Genomic DNA, 12,899 nt, shown 5'->3' with positions numbered 1-12,899 from the left:
AGAGAGATATTGCAGCTAAAAGATTGACAAGTCAAACGTGTCAGATGGGCTAAGGGGTATAAGTGAGAATATCTTTGTTGTTGGAAGGAATAATGGACCTCAACTTTTATTATTAAACAACAACATATTATATATTGTTAGAAAGGTCTTGACGAGAGGAACATTTTGGTGTATTTAAAACCCTTCAATGCGCAGGCCTTGGACTATGCCTAGGACTAAGACTATGATTGTGACTAGCACTCTTACTATGACAGTGATTATGACAGGCTAGGAAGATTACTATTACTAATACTAGGACGATAGATTTGACTATGTCCAAGAGTAACGCCATGGACATGGTTATTGTCATAGTCATTGTCCTCCTAATCATAGTCAGAGTACTAGTCATAGTCAGACAGTCATAGTCATAGTCATAGTCATAGTTTTGGTCATGGCTATGACTTTCATACTGACTATAACCATACTATGGTTGTGACTATGGCTAAGACTATGACTATGACGGATACTAGGAGTCACAACCATAGTATCGTCATAGTCGTTATCAAAGTTATAGCCATGACAAAAACTATGACTATGACTATGTCTGACTGTGACTAGGACTATGGCGATGACTATAACTATGACTAGGACTAGGACTATGACTATGACTATGGCCTTACACATAGGCATAGTCATATCTATAGTCATAGTATCAGGTATAGTCATAGTCATAGCCATAGTCACAACCATAGTATGTTCATAGTCATTTTGAAAGTCATAGCCATGTCATAAACAATGACTATGACTATGACTATGTCTAACTATGACTAGGACTATGGCTATAACTATGACTATTACCAGGACTATCACTATGACTTTGACTTTGACTTTGACTAGGACTAGGACTATGCCTATGACTGGGGCCCTAACCCTTTAGGGTAACTGTTTGGGGTAAATTAGGGTGTGGCTGTGACTGTGACTGGCTGTGACTGGTTACCTAACTTCGTGACCGACTCGTGACTGACCTGGTTGCCTGGTTGACTGCCTGTTTGACTGAAACGTTGACTGGCTCAATGATACTAGAGTGGCGATCTCACCCTATATCTAAGAGCTAAGGACTAACCCTGGCCGTTTATTTAAGAGCTAAGGAGTAACCCAATCGCTAACACTAACCCATATTTATTCCTAGCCATACCCCTATCCCTAGACCTAACCTAAATTTATTCTCGACCTGTACTTTACCCTACCCTTAACCGTTATTTATTCCTTACCCTAACCCTAATTTATGGTTAGCGTTATACGGTTGGGGTAAGAATAAATTATTGAATGAATGAGCCTAGAGAAATTTTAGTAACCCTAGCCGTAACCCTCAGGGGTTAGGGTTAGGGAAGAATTAGGATTACGGTTAGGAATATGGATAGTATTAAACTCTAGTTAGGCTGGGGTTAGGGTTAAACTAGGATGAGGGTTAGGAATAAATTTACAGTTAGGGTTAAATTTGATAACTTTTAGGCATAACTTTTAGGATAACTTTTAACGGTTAGGTTAGGGTTATATTACGATGAGGGTTAGGAATAAAATTATAGTTAGGGTTAATTGGATAACTTTTAGGCATAGGGATAGGTATAAATTAAAGTTGGGGTTAGGGTTAGGGTTAGGAATATGGATAGCATTTTCCTACTTGCTACCTTTAGAGTCTAACCGGGTTATGTTGGGGCAGCATCTCAGGAGATGGCACGGGGTAGCTGTACGCGGAAAAGACGTGTTATACATAGAGTCTTGTCTGCGCTGGGCAAATTAAGAGAGAAGGCCCGATCGCTCGGCGACCTTTGATTGGGCCGCCTTGACGGGGGAGCAGCGAGCCAAGGCGCGATAATTTGGTGGCCTTTCAATGGCTGAGCGTTGGAAAGAACGGAGGGTGCGGCATCGTCCGCTTGTGGGAGAGGCTTGTGGCCGGAGTTTGAGTTGTTTTAGTGGCGACTGACTCCGATATCGGATAGCTACCTTGTTAATCCTGCCAGTAGTCATATGCTTGTCTCAAAGATTAAGCCATGCATGTCTAAGTATAAGCACTAGTACTGTGAAACTTCGAATGGCTCATTAAATCAGTTATCGTTTATTTGATTGTACCCTTACTACTTGGATAACCGTAATAATTGTAGAGGTTACAGTTGCGAAAGGTCCCGACTGTCTTCGGAAGGGATGTATTTATTAGAGTAAAAAACAATGCAGATTTTTCTCGGTGTTGTGGTGAATCATAGTAACTAATCAAATCGCACGGCCTTTGCGCTGGCGATGTTTTATTCAAATATCTATCCCGTCAACTGTCGATGGTAAGGTAGTGACTTACCATGGTTGCAACGGGTGACGAAGAATTAGGGTTCGATTCCGGAGAGGGAGCCTGAGAAACGGCTACCACATCCAAGGAAGGCAGCAGGCGCGCAGATTACCCAATCCTGACTCAGGGAGGTAGTGACAAGATATAACAATACACGGCTTTTGCAAGTCTTGTAATTGGAATGAGTTCAACCTAAATCCTTTAACGACGATGCATTGGAGGGTAAGTCTGTTGCCAGAAACCGCGGTAATTCCAACTTCAATAGCGGATATTAAGGTTGTTGCAGTTAAAAAGCCCCTAATTGGATCTCGGGATAGCCCGGCCGGTCTGCCCCAAGGTACGTTACTGGCCGAGCTTTTCTTCCTCGCAGAGACTGGGTGTGCTCTTACCTGAGTGTGTTCGGGATCTGGAACGTTTACTTTGAAAAAATTAGAGTGTTCAAAGCAAGCCGGTGCGTGAAGACGTAAGCCTGGAACAGTGGAATAGGACTTTGGTTCTAAAACGACGTAAAGACAGCAGAGTGACAATAACTCTCAAAAAAGAAACAACAACTTTGAATTTAAATTTACAAGACATGTCATGACATTCTCATGTCATCTTCAGTTGCAAATGAGCATTTAGCATTTGAATATTTGAATATAAATTAAGGGCGTTACGCACTACGTGTCCGGGATTACGTTACATTTGAATGTAAAAACGCGAAAAACGTAATTAGCACGCGCTTGACTATATCAAAAAATAAATAAATAAATATAGTAATAATAAAAATAGATTAGAAGACCAAGGAACAACATAATTAAAAGGAAAGAGACAATTCTAGGTTTTTCAATTGCTGATTAAGGATGGGTTTTTCCCACTTAATATGCAATGCCTCTTGGATCTTAATTTGGTATTTTGAAGCGGCAGAATCTAAGATCGTGAAAGATTCAGTATCACAAGAGTCAAGACAGGCCCTTGATGATTGCAGGTGCTTGTAAATATGCGAAGTTTTGAGAATACTTCTATGGAAGTAAGCAAGCTGAGTTGGATTTGAATTTTCTTAAAAACTGTTTATCCTTCAATGTGTTTCCGATGTTCATCTGTTTTCAACTGCCTAACATAAGTAGACATGATGTACATGCTATTCGAAGACGCCTATTAAGAAGTGCTATCACCAAACGAAGAAAGGAACTCTGTAAGTTAACCATAGTAAGAGACAGATTAGCGGTGCATATGAATGGCATTGTCAGCAACATCGATGGATACATCCTCCTTGGAACTATTAAATATAATGTAAAGAAGGCTGTGAAACGTGTTATCGCCACTCACGAGAAGAAACTAAAAAAGTTTAACGCGAAACGTGGTTCTACCGTTTGCTTCAACGGAGAGAGTCACCAACCTCTCGTCGCACAATCTCACGTCCGAACAATTGGAAATACTTAAATATGGTCCTTCACACTCTATCTGTCCTTCTAACATTAGCAAAACGGATGTCTTCTCTTGTTTTGAGCTGATTAATCGCACCATGGTCAGAAATCTACTCGACAGAGAGCTAAAGGGAAAACTGGTCGCAGACCTTTCTCATCTTGCCCATTCGTACGTTTCTTCCCACCAACCTTCTGCAGCGGACTTAAAGAAATGTAGGATACTAAAGGATTTGAGGAAGAACAAGGACATTGTGATACTGAAGCCTGACAAACGAAATGGCTTAGTATTCATGGACAGGAAAGCCCACGAAGAAAGTATTTTTTCCATTATCAGAGACACTTCTAAGTTTAAGGCTAATGATAACGATCCTACATTACAAAGGGAGGGTAAATTACAACGTTTGTTAAGAGCGCATAAAAATAAGGGCCACTTAGACAAAGATACGTGTGAGAGAATCTATCCAACTGGTTCTCAACCAGCCAGGTTTTATGGGCTACCTAAAATGCACAAGGCTCGGCAGCCTAATGAAACACCTCCTTTTCGACCCATAGTATCTTCAATAGGTACCTACAACTACAATTTATCTAAAATCGTTTGTAATCTTCTAGAGCCACATGTCCCGCGTGAATACAACGTCCGCGACACGTTTTCTTTTGTACATGAAATCAACCAGTTATCAACCTTAGGGAAGTTCATGTTATCTTTCGATGTTGAGAGTTCGTATCTTTTGATGTCGAAACATGTCTTGTAAATTTAAATTCAAAGTTGTTTCTTTTTTGAGAGTTATTGTCACTCTGCTGTCTTTACGTCCTTTTAGAACTAAGGTCCTATTCCATTATTCCATGCTTACGTATTCCCACACTGGCTTGCTTTGAACACTCTAATTTTTTCAAAGTAAACGTCCCAGATCCCGAGCACACTCAGGTAAGAGCACACCCAGTATCTGCGAGGAGGAAAACCTTGGCGAGTAACGTACCTTGGGGCAGACCGGCCGGGCTATCCCAAGATCCAATTAGGGGCTTTTTAACTGCAACAACTTTAATATACGCTATTGGAGCTAAAACTACCGCGGATCCTCGTTAAAGGATTTAGGTTATACTCATTCCAATTACAAGACTTGCAAAAGCCTTGTTTTGTTCTATCTTGTCACTACCTCCCTGAGTCGAGATTGGGTAATTTGCGCGCCTGCTGCCTTCCTTGGATGTGCTAGCCGTTTCTCAGGCTCCCTCTCCGGAATCGAACCCTAATTCCTCGACACCCGTTGCAACCATGGTAAGCCACTACCTTACCATCGACAGTTGATGGGGTAGATATTTCAATGAAACATCGCCAGTGCAAAGGCCGTGCGATTCCATTAGTTACCATGATTCACCACAACACCGAGAAAAATCTGCATTGTTTGTTACTCTAATAAATACATCCCTTCCGAAGACAGTCGCAACTTTTCGCAACTGTAATCTCTAGAATTACTACGGTTATCCAAGTAGTAAGGGTACAATCAAATAAACGATAACTGATTTAATGAGCCATTCGAAGTTTCACAGTACTAGTGCTTATACTTAGACATGCATGGCTTAATCTTTGAGACAAGCATATGACTACTGGCAGGATACACAAGGTAGCTATTCGATATCGGAGTCACTCGCCACTAAAACAACTCAAACTCCGGCCACAAGCCTCTCCCACCGACGGACGATGCCGCACCCTCCGTTCTTTCGAACGCTCAGACAGCGAAAGGCCACCAAAAGATCGCGCCCTGGCTCGTTGCTCCCCCTTCAAGGCGGTCCCATCAAAGATCGTCGAGTCATCGGGCCTTCTCTCTTATTTTGCCCAACGTAGACAAAACTCTATGTATGTCAGGTCTTTTGCGCGTACAACTACCCCGTGCCATTTCCTGGCATGCTGCCCCAACAGAACCCAATTAGACTCTGAAGGTAGCATGTAGGAGAATGCTTTCCATATTCCTAATGCTAGACCTAACCCTAATTATTCTCGACCTCTACTTTACCCTACCCTTAACCGTTATTTATTCCTTACCCTAACCCTGACCCTAACGCTAAACCCTAATGTAAGTGTTTTCTTACTTTTTTTGTAATTTATCGAAAACAATTGGTTTTGGCAAGTTTGCAGATACCTCTTGCAAATCCGAGTTCCTAGCCTGACTTGAACAAGACTTAACCCATTTCTCACTGTGGCCACATTTCGCAGGAAACATCGTGTTTAAACTAAATTCTATTTTTTTCTTATAGATTTCACTACAATCTGGTCAAAAAAATTGGATTTGGCTTGTTCGTAGATACATTGTGGAAAACTGTCTTTCCAGCTTGAGTTGAGCAAGACTTGGCAAATTTTTACTCTCTGTCCAAATGTTGCTGGAAAGATGGAGCATCATCCAAATCTTAGCGTTGTCTTTCAGATTTCGATGCAATCTAGTCAAAAAAACATTGTTTTGGCTTTACAGATAATTTTTGCAAAACCGTGTTTTCGGCGTGAGATGAGCAAGTCTTGACTTATTTCACTGTCTGGCCAAGTTTTGCAGGAAACACCGGGTGTTAAGCAAATTTTTGTGTTTTGTTACAGATTTCAATGCAATCCAGTTGAAAAAAGTGCTTTTGGGTTGTTTGCAAATACTTTTTGCAAAAGCGTGTTTTCAGAGTGAGTTCAGCAAGACTTCACCTATTTTACTCTCTGGCCAAGTTTTGCAGGAAACACCAAATATGAAGGAAATTTTAGTGGTTTCTTACAGAGTTCAATGCAATCTAGTCAAACAAATTACTTTTTGGTTGTTTGCAGATACTTTTTGCAAACGCCTGTTGTCAGAGTGAGTTCAGCAAGACTTGACTCATTTCACTCTCTGGCTAAATATCCCAGGAAACATAAAGTATCAACCACATTTTGTTTTTTTAGAAATTTGAACACAATCTCTCCAAAATAATCGGTTTTGACGTGTTTGCAGATACTTTTTTGTAAAATCGAGTTCTCAGCGAGATTTGAGAAAGACGACCTATTCCACTCTTTGGCCACATTCCGCAGGAAACATCGTGTTTCATCCAAATTTTAGTGTTTTCTTATAGATTTTAATACAATCTGATGAAAACAGTTGGATTTGGCTTGTTCGTAGATACTTTATCGTAAAAGCGTGGTTTGAGCCATAGCTGAGCATAATTTGGTACATATCACTCTCTTGCCAAAGTTTGCAGGAAAGATCGGGTCTCAACCAAATTTTGGCGTTTTCTCTTAGATTTCGATGCAATGTGGTCAAAAAGATTGCTTTTGGCTTCTTTGCAAATACATTTTGCAAAACCGTGCTTTTAGGGTGAGTTGAGCAAGACTTGACCCTTTTCACTCTCTCACCAAGTTTTGCAGGAAAACTGGGTATTAAGCAAATTTTAGTAGTTTCTTACAGATTTCAATGCAATCTAGTAAAATAAACTGCTTTTGGGTTGTCTGCGGATACTTTTTGCATAACCGTGTTTTCAGCGTGAACTGAGCAAGACTTGACTCATATCACTCTTTGGCCAAATTCTTAAGGAAACATCAAGTATCAACCACATTTTATTGTTTCCTTAGAGACTGCCTGACCGACTGGTTGACTGTTTTTTACTAAGTTGCTGGCCGACAGGTGAATTACTGGCAAAATAAAGGTGACTGACTGGTTGACATACTAGCTGGTATTAGACTGGCTGACCACCTACCGGTTGCTGAGTGACGAGTGACTCTCTGACTGATTGGTTGAATCAGTGTGTTGAAGCTGACTGGCTGTGACTCGTTACCTAACTTCGTGACAGATTCGTGAATGAGTGTCTAATTGCCTTGTTGACTGCCTAGATGACTGAAACGTTGACTGCTCAATGGTACTTGACTGGCCATCTGACTGGGTAACTGACCGGATTACCGACTGGTGACTGAAGGTAATTGACTGGTGACTGGCTTGTTGACTGACCGGCTAACGAAGAGGTTGATTGAACCATTGGCACTTGACAGGCTAACTTAATTGCTGACCGACTGGTGACTGAGTGGCTAATTGACTGGTGAATGACTGGCTGACTGGCTGGTTGACTACCCGACTGACTAGGAAGTTGTCTGACCCAGTGGTACTTAACTGGCTATCTGACTGGTTGTCTGACCTGCGAATCGAATGTTAAGCGAATGGCTCATTGAATGCTGGATAACTGGCTGACTGCCTGATTGACTGACTGGCCGACTTAGAGTTTGACGGACTTAATGGTGTTAAACTGGATATTTGACTGGTTTACTGACTTGCTGAACAACTGCTGACTGATCGGCTAGTTGACTAATGAGTAAGTGACTCTGACTGAGTGGCTGAATGAAAGACTGAGTTACTCAATGGTACTTGACTGGCTATCTGTCTGGTTGGACGACTTGCTGCCCAATTGGTCGCGAATAATAGACTGCTGGCTTGACTGACTCGGTTAATGAATGGTTGACTCGCTCAGTGGCACTTGACTTGCTATCTGACTGGTTAGCTAACTTGGTGACTGACTTGTGATTAAGTGCCTAGTTGAATGGTGATTGAGATTCTGACTGGCTGGCTGACTCAGTGAATGACTGAATGGTTGAATGACTCAGTGGTATTTGCTTGGCTATCTAACCGGTTAACTAACTTGCTGACCAACTGCTGACTGAGTATCTAACCGACTAACCTGGTGACTAACTGACTGTGTCTTGTGGACTGACTGGATGACTCAATGTTACTTAACTGGCTGTCTGACTAGTTACCTGAGTTTCTGATCGACTGGCGACCAAGTGCTTAGCTGAATGGTGATCGAGATGGTGACTGGCAGGTTGACTGAGTAAGTGACTGAATGGTCGGCTAACTTGGTGACTGACTTGTGACTAAGTGCCTAGTTGAATGGTGATTGAGATTCTGGAACTTGACTATCTGACCATTTACCTGACTTGCTTATCGACTGGTGACTAACTGTCTTGTTGATTGACCGGCTAACAGAAAGGTTGACTGAACCATTGGGACTTGATAGGTTAACTGACTTGCTGACCGACTGGTGACTGAGTGGCTAACAGAAAGGTTGACTGAACCATTGGGACTTGATAGGTTAACTGATTTGCTGACCGACTGGTGACTGGTGACGGGTGACTGGCGACTGGTGACAGACTGGCTGCCTGGCTGGTTGACTGACCGACTGACTGAAAAGTTGTCTGACCCAGTGGAACTTGACTGGCTATCTGATTGGCTGTCTGACTTGCGAACCGACTGGTGAGCGAGTGGGTCATTGATTACTGCCTGACTGGCTGACTGCATGATTGACTGACTGGTCGACTTACAGGTTGACTGACTTAATATTAGTGGACTGGATATCTGACTGGTTAACTGACTTGGTGTACAACTGGTGACTGCTCAGCTGATCTACTGGTGACTAAGTGACTCGTTGACTCAGTGGCTGATTAAAAGACTGAGTGACTCAATGGTACTGGACTGGCTATCTGTCTGGTTAGTCGACTTGTTGATCAAATTGGGACTGTGTCGCGAATAATTGACTACTGACTGACTGGCCGAATGGCTAGTTGACTGACTCGATTAATGAATGATTGACTGGCTCAGTGTCACTTCACTTGCTATCTGACTGGTTAACCAACTTGGTGACCGACCTGTGACTAAGTGCCTAATTGAATGGTGATTGAGATGCTGACTGCCTGGTTGACTGAGTCACTGACTGAATGGTTGGCTGACTTAGTGGTACTTGCTTGGCTATCTAACCAGGTAACTAACTTGCTGACCGACTGCTGAATGAGTGACTAACTGCCTGGTGACTAACTGGCTGAGTGTCTCGTGGACTGACTGCTTGACTCAATGGTACTTGACTGGCTGTCTGACTAGTTACCTGAGTTGCTGACCGACTGGCGACTAAGTGCCTAGCTGAATGGTGATTGAGATGCTGACTGGCAGATTGACTGAGTGAGTGACTGAATGGTCGGCTGACTCAGTGGCACTTGACTGGCTATCTGACCATTTACCTGACTTGCTGATCGACTGGTGACTAACTGGCTGAGTGCCTGCCGGACTGACTGGATGACTGAATGGTTGACTAACTTAGTGGTACTTGACTGGTTATCGGACTGGTTAACTGACTTGCTGCCTGAGTGCGATGTTAACCGAGTAGCAACTGACTGGTTAATGACTGATGGTTAACTGACTGATTGTTAACTTGCTGACTGACTTGTACCTCAACGGCTTACTAACTGGCTAACTGATTGGTTATCTAATTCCCTGAGTGCCTGGTATAGTGAGTGGTTTTCCGACTGACTGAGTTAATGGTTACTGACTGATTGACGGGTAAACTAACTCACTGGTACCTGACCGGCTGACTGACTGGTTGAGTGATTCGCTGGTGCCTCACTAGCCCTCCGACTTGTTGACCGATATGGTCACCGACTACCAACGGGCTAATTGACTGGTGAGGGACTTGTGAACGAACTGGTTTGTACCTGAGCGGGTTACCGAATGGTTAACTGACTGACTGAGTTAAAGGTTCCAGAGCCGAGTGGCTGACTGATTGACTTACTCACTGGTAGCTGACTGGATATCTGACTTGTTGACTGACGCACTGACTGAGAAACGATTGGCTAATTGACTGGTAACTGACTGGTTAAGTGGTTGACTGACTCACTACTAGCTGACCAGCCTATTTACTGGTTCTACTTGGTTTACTATTCACTGGTTCCTGATCCGCTGGCTAACTGGTTGACTGACACACTGGTTCATGAACGCTGACAAACTGGGTCCCTAACTGGTTGACTGACTGAAAGACTTAAAGATTACTGACTGGCGACTGACTGATTCAGTGACTGTCTGACTTGTTAATTAAGTCACTCGTGGCCGACTACTAACGGACTGTCTAACTGACGACTGAGTAATAGGCTCACTGACTAATTGAATGACCCACTAGTACCTGACTAACTGACTGACTGGTTTACTAACTAGTTGACTGAATGATGACTCGCCGGCTGACTTACTGCTTGACTGACTCAACGATATTTGACCGGCTAACCGACGGCTTGACCGACCTACTGTTACTTAACTGGAATCCTGAGGTGTTGACTGCCTTACTGACCGACTGGTGACTCATTTATTGGTACTTAACTCGGTGACTTCCTGGTTGAGCGACCTATTGACTGACTGGTGAAATGACTGGTTGACTGGCTAGGTGATTGACTTGGTGACAGACTTATTGGTGGGTGATTACTGTCTGACCGTTTAATGGGTTGACCTAATCGCTGGTACCTGACCGACTAACTGATTCGTTGACTACCTTACTGAGCGACTGGTAATGGACTGACGAACTGAGTGGTTACTGACTTGCTCATTGAGTGGCCGAGTGACTGACTCAGTGACAGACTTGCTAGTACTTGACCGGCTGACAACCTGTTACGCTATCTGGCTGACCCATAGGTGATTGACTGGCTTAGTGAGTGGCTTTACTGAGTGGTTGAGTGAATTACTGGTATCCTTCTGTGTATCTCAATGGTTGACTGAGTTGCGGACCATTAATAAATGCACGGCTAAGTGACTATCCGACTTACTGAAAGTGACCAGTTGACTGATTGGCTTAGCACCTTGCTAACGGACTTGTGACTGACTGAATAAGCGACTACTGACCGACTAGCTAACAAAGTGGTGACTGACTGAATGGCTGACTGACTGGTCGACCTGGTCAGTGGTACCTGACAAGCTGACGGACTAATTGACTGACTCATTGGTTCCTGACGTCTATCTGACTAGTTGACTGATGGGTTGATTGCCTTGCTTGCCGACTGGTGACTGATTGGCTGCGTAAGTGGCTGGTGGACTGACTGGATGACTGAATGGTTGACTGACTCAGTGGTACTTGACTGGTTATCGGACTGGTTAACCGACTCGACGACCGACTGGCGACTGCGTCGCCTTTTGAGTCGTGACTGACCAGCTGATTGGGTGGTTTACTGACTCTGTCTGAATGGTTGAGTGACCCCAGCTACTCATTTCTCAGTCGGTGCGTCCGTCAACAGGTCAAATGGCCATTCAGCTACCATTCAGTCAGTCAGTCAATCAATAAATGGGCTCAGGAACCTTTAACTCATTCAGTCAGTTAAACATTCAGTAACTCGCTGAGTTACCAACTAGTTAAATCAGAATTCCGTCACCAGTCAATTAGTTTGTGGGTAGTCGGTCACCATGTCAGTCAACAAGTCAGAGGGTTAGTAAGGCACGAGCGAGTCACTCGACCAGTCAGTCAGCCAGTCAGGTATTAGTGAGTTAGTTTACCCGTCAATTAGTCATTAACCATTACCTCAGTCAGTCGGACAACCTCTCACTCATCCAGTTACTCAAGCACCTAAATAACCAATTAGTTAGGCAGTTAGTCATCCGTTGAAGTAGTTAACAATGAGCCAGTAAACCATCAGTCAGTAACTAGTCAGTTGCCACTCGGCTAACATCGCACTGACTGACTGGCTCACTGCCTGATTGACTTGCCGGCCGACTGGAAGGTAAACTGTCTTAGTGGTACTGGACTGTATATCTGCCTGGTTAACTGACTTGGTGTACGACTGGTGACTGGTCGGCTAATTCACTGGTGACTAAGTGACTCGCTGACCAAGCGGCTGATTGAAAGACTGAGTAAGTCAATAGTAATTGACTGGCTATGTGTTTGGTTAGTCGACGTGCTGACAAAATGAACCCTACGTCACTAATAAATTACTACTGACTGACTGGTCGACTGGCTGGTTGACTGACCCTATTAATGAATGGTTGACTGGCTCAGAGGCACTTGACTTGCTATCTAACTGGTTAACTAATTTCGTGACCGACTTGTGACTAAGTGCCTAGTCGAGTGGTAGTTGAGATATTAACTGGCTGGTTCAATGAGTAACTGAGTGAACGGTTGGCTGACTCAGTGGTCCTTGCTTGGCTATCTAACCGGTTAAATAACTTGCTGACCGACTGCTGACTGAGTTACTAACTGCCTGGTGACTACTGGCAGAGTGTCTTGTGGACTGACTCCATGACTCAATGGTATTTGACTGGCTGTCTGACTAGTTAGCTGAGTTGCTGACCGACTGGCAACTAAGTGCCTAGCTGAATGGTGATTGAGATGCTGACTGGCAGGTTGACTGAGTGACTGACTTAATGGTTGGCCTACTAAGTGACACTTGACGG

At 43.5% G+C, this 12,899-nt stretch overlaps 1 pseudogene; it reads left to right on the top strand.

Moving 5' to 3' along the window:
- Positions 1-1,983: 1,983 nt before the first annotated feature.
- LOC148722136 (small subunit ribosomal RNA) lies at positions 1,984-2,873 on the top strand (annotated as a pseudogene; the record flags this gene model as incomplete).
- Between the last annotated feature and the right edge of the window lie 10,026 nt (positions 2,874-12,899).

This window comes from Stylophora pistillata, chromosome 10 (assembly GCF_964205215.1).
Source record: "Stylophora pistillata chromosome 10, jaStyPist1.2, whole genome shotgun sequence".
Classification (NCBI taxonomy): Eukaryota; Metazoa; Cnidaria; class Anthozoa; order Scleractinia; family Pocilloporidae; genus Stylophora; species Stylophora pistillata.
This window is presented reverse-complemented; position numbering and strand designations above follow the sequence as displayed.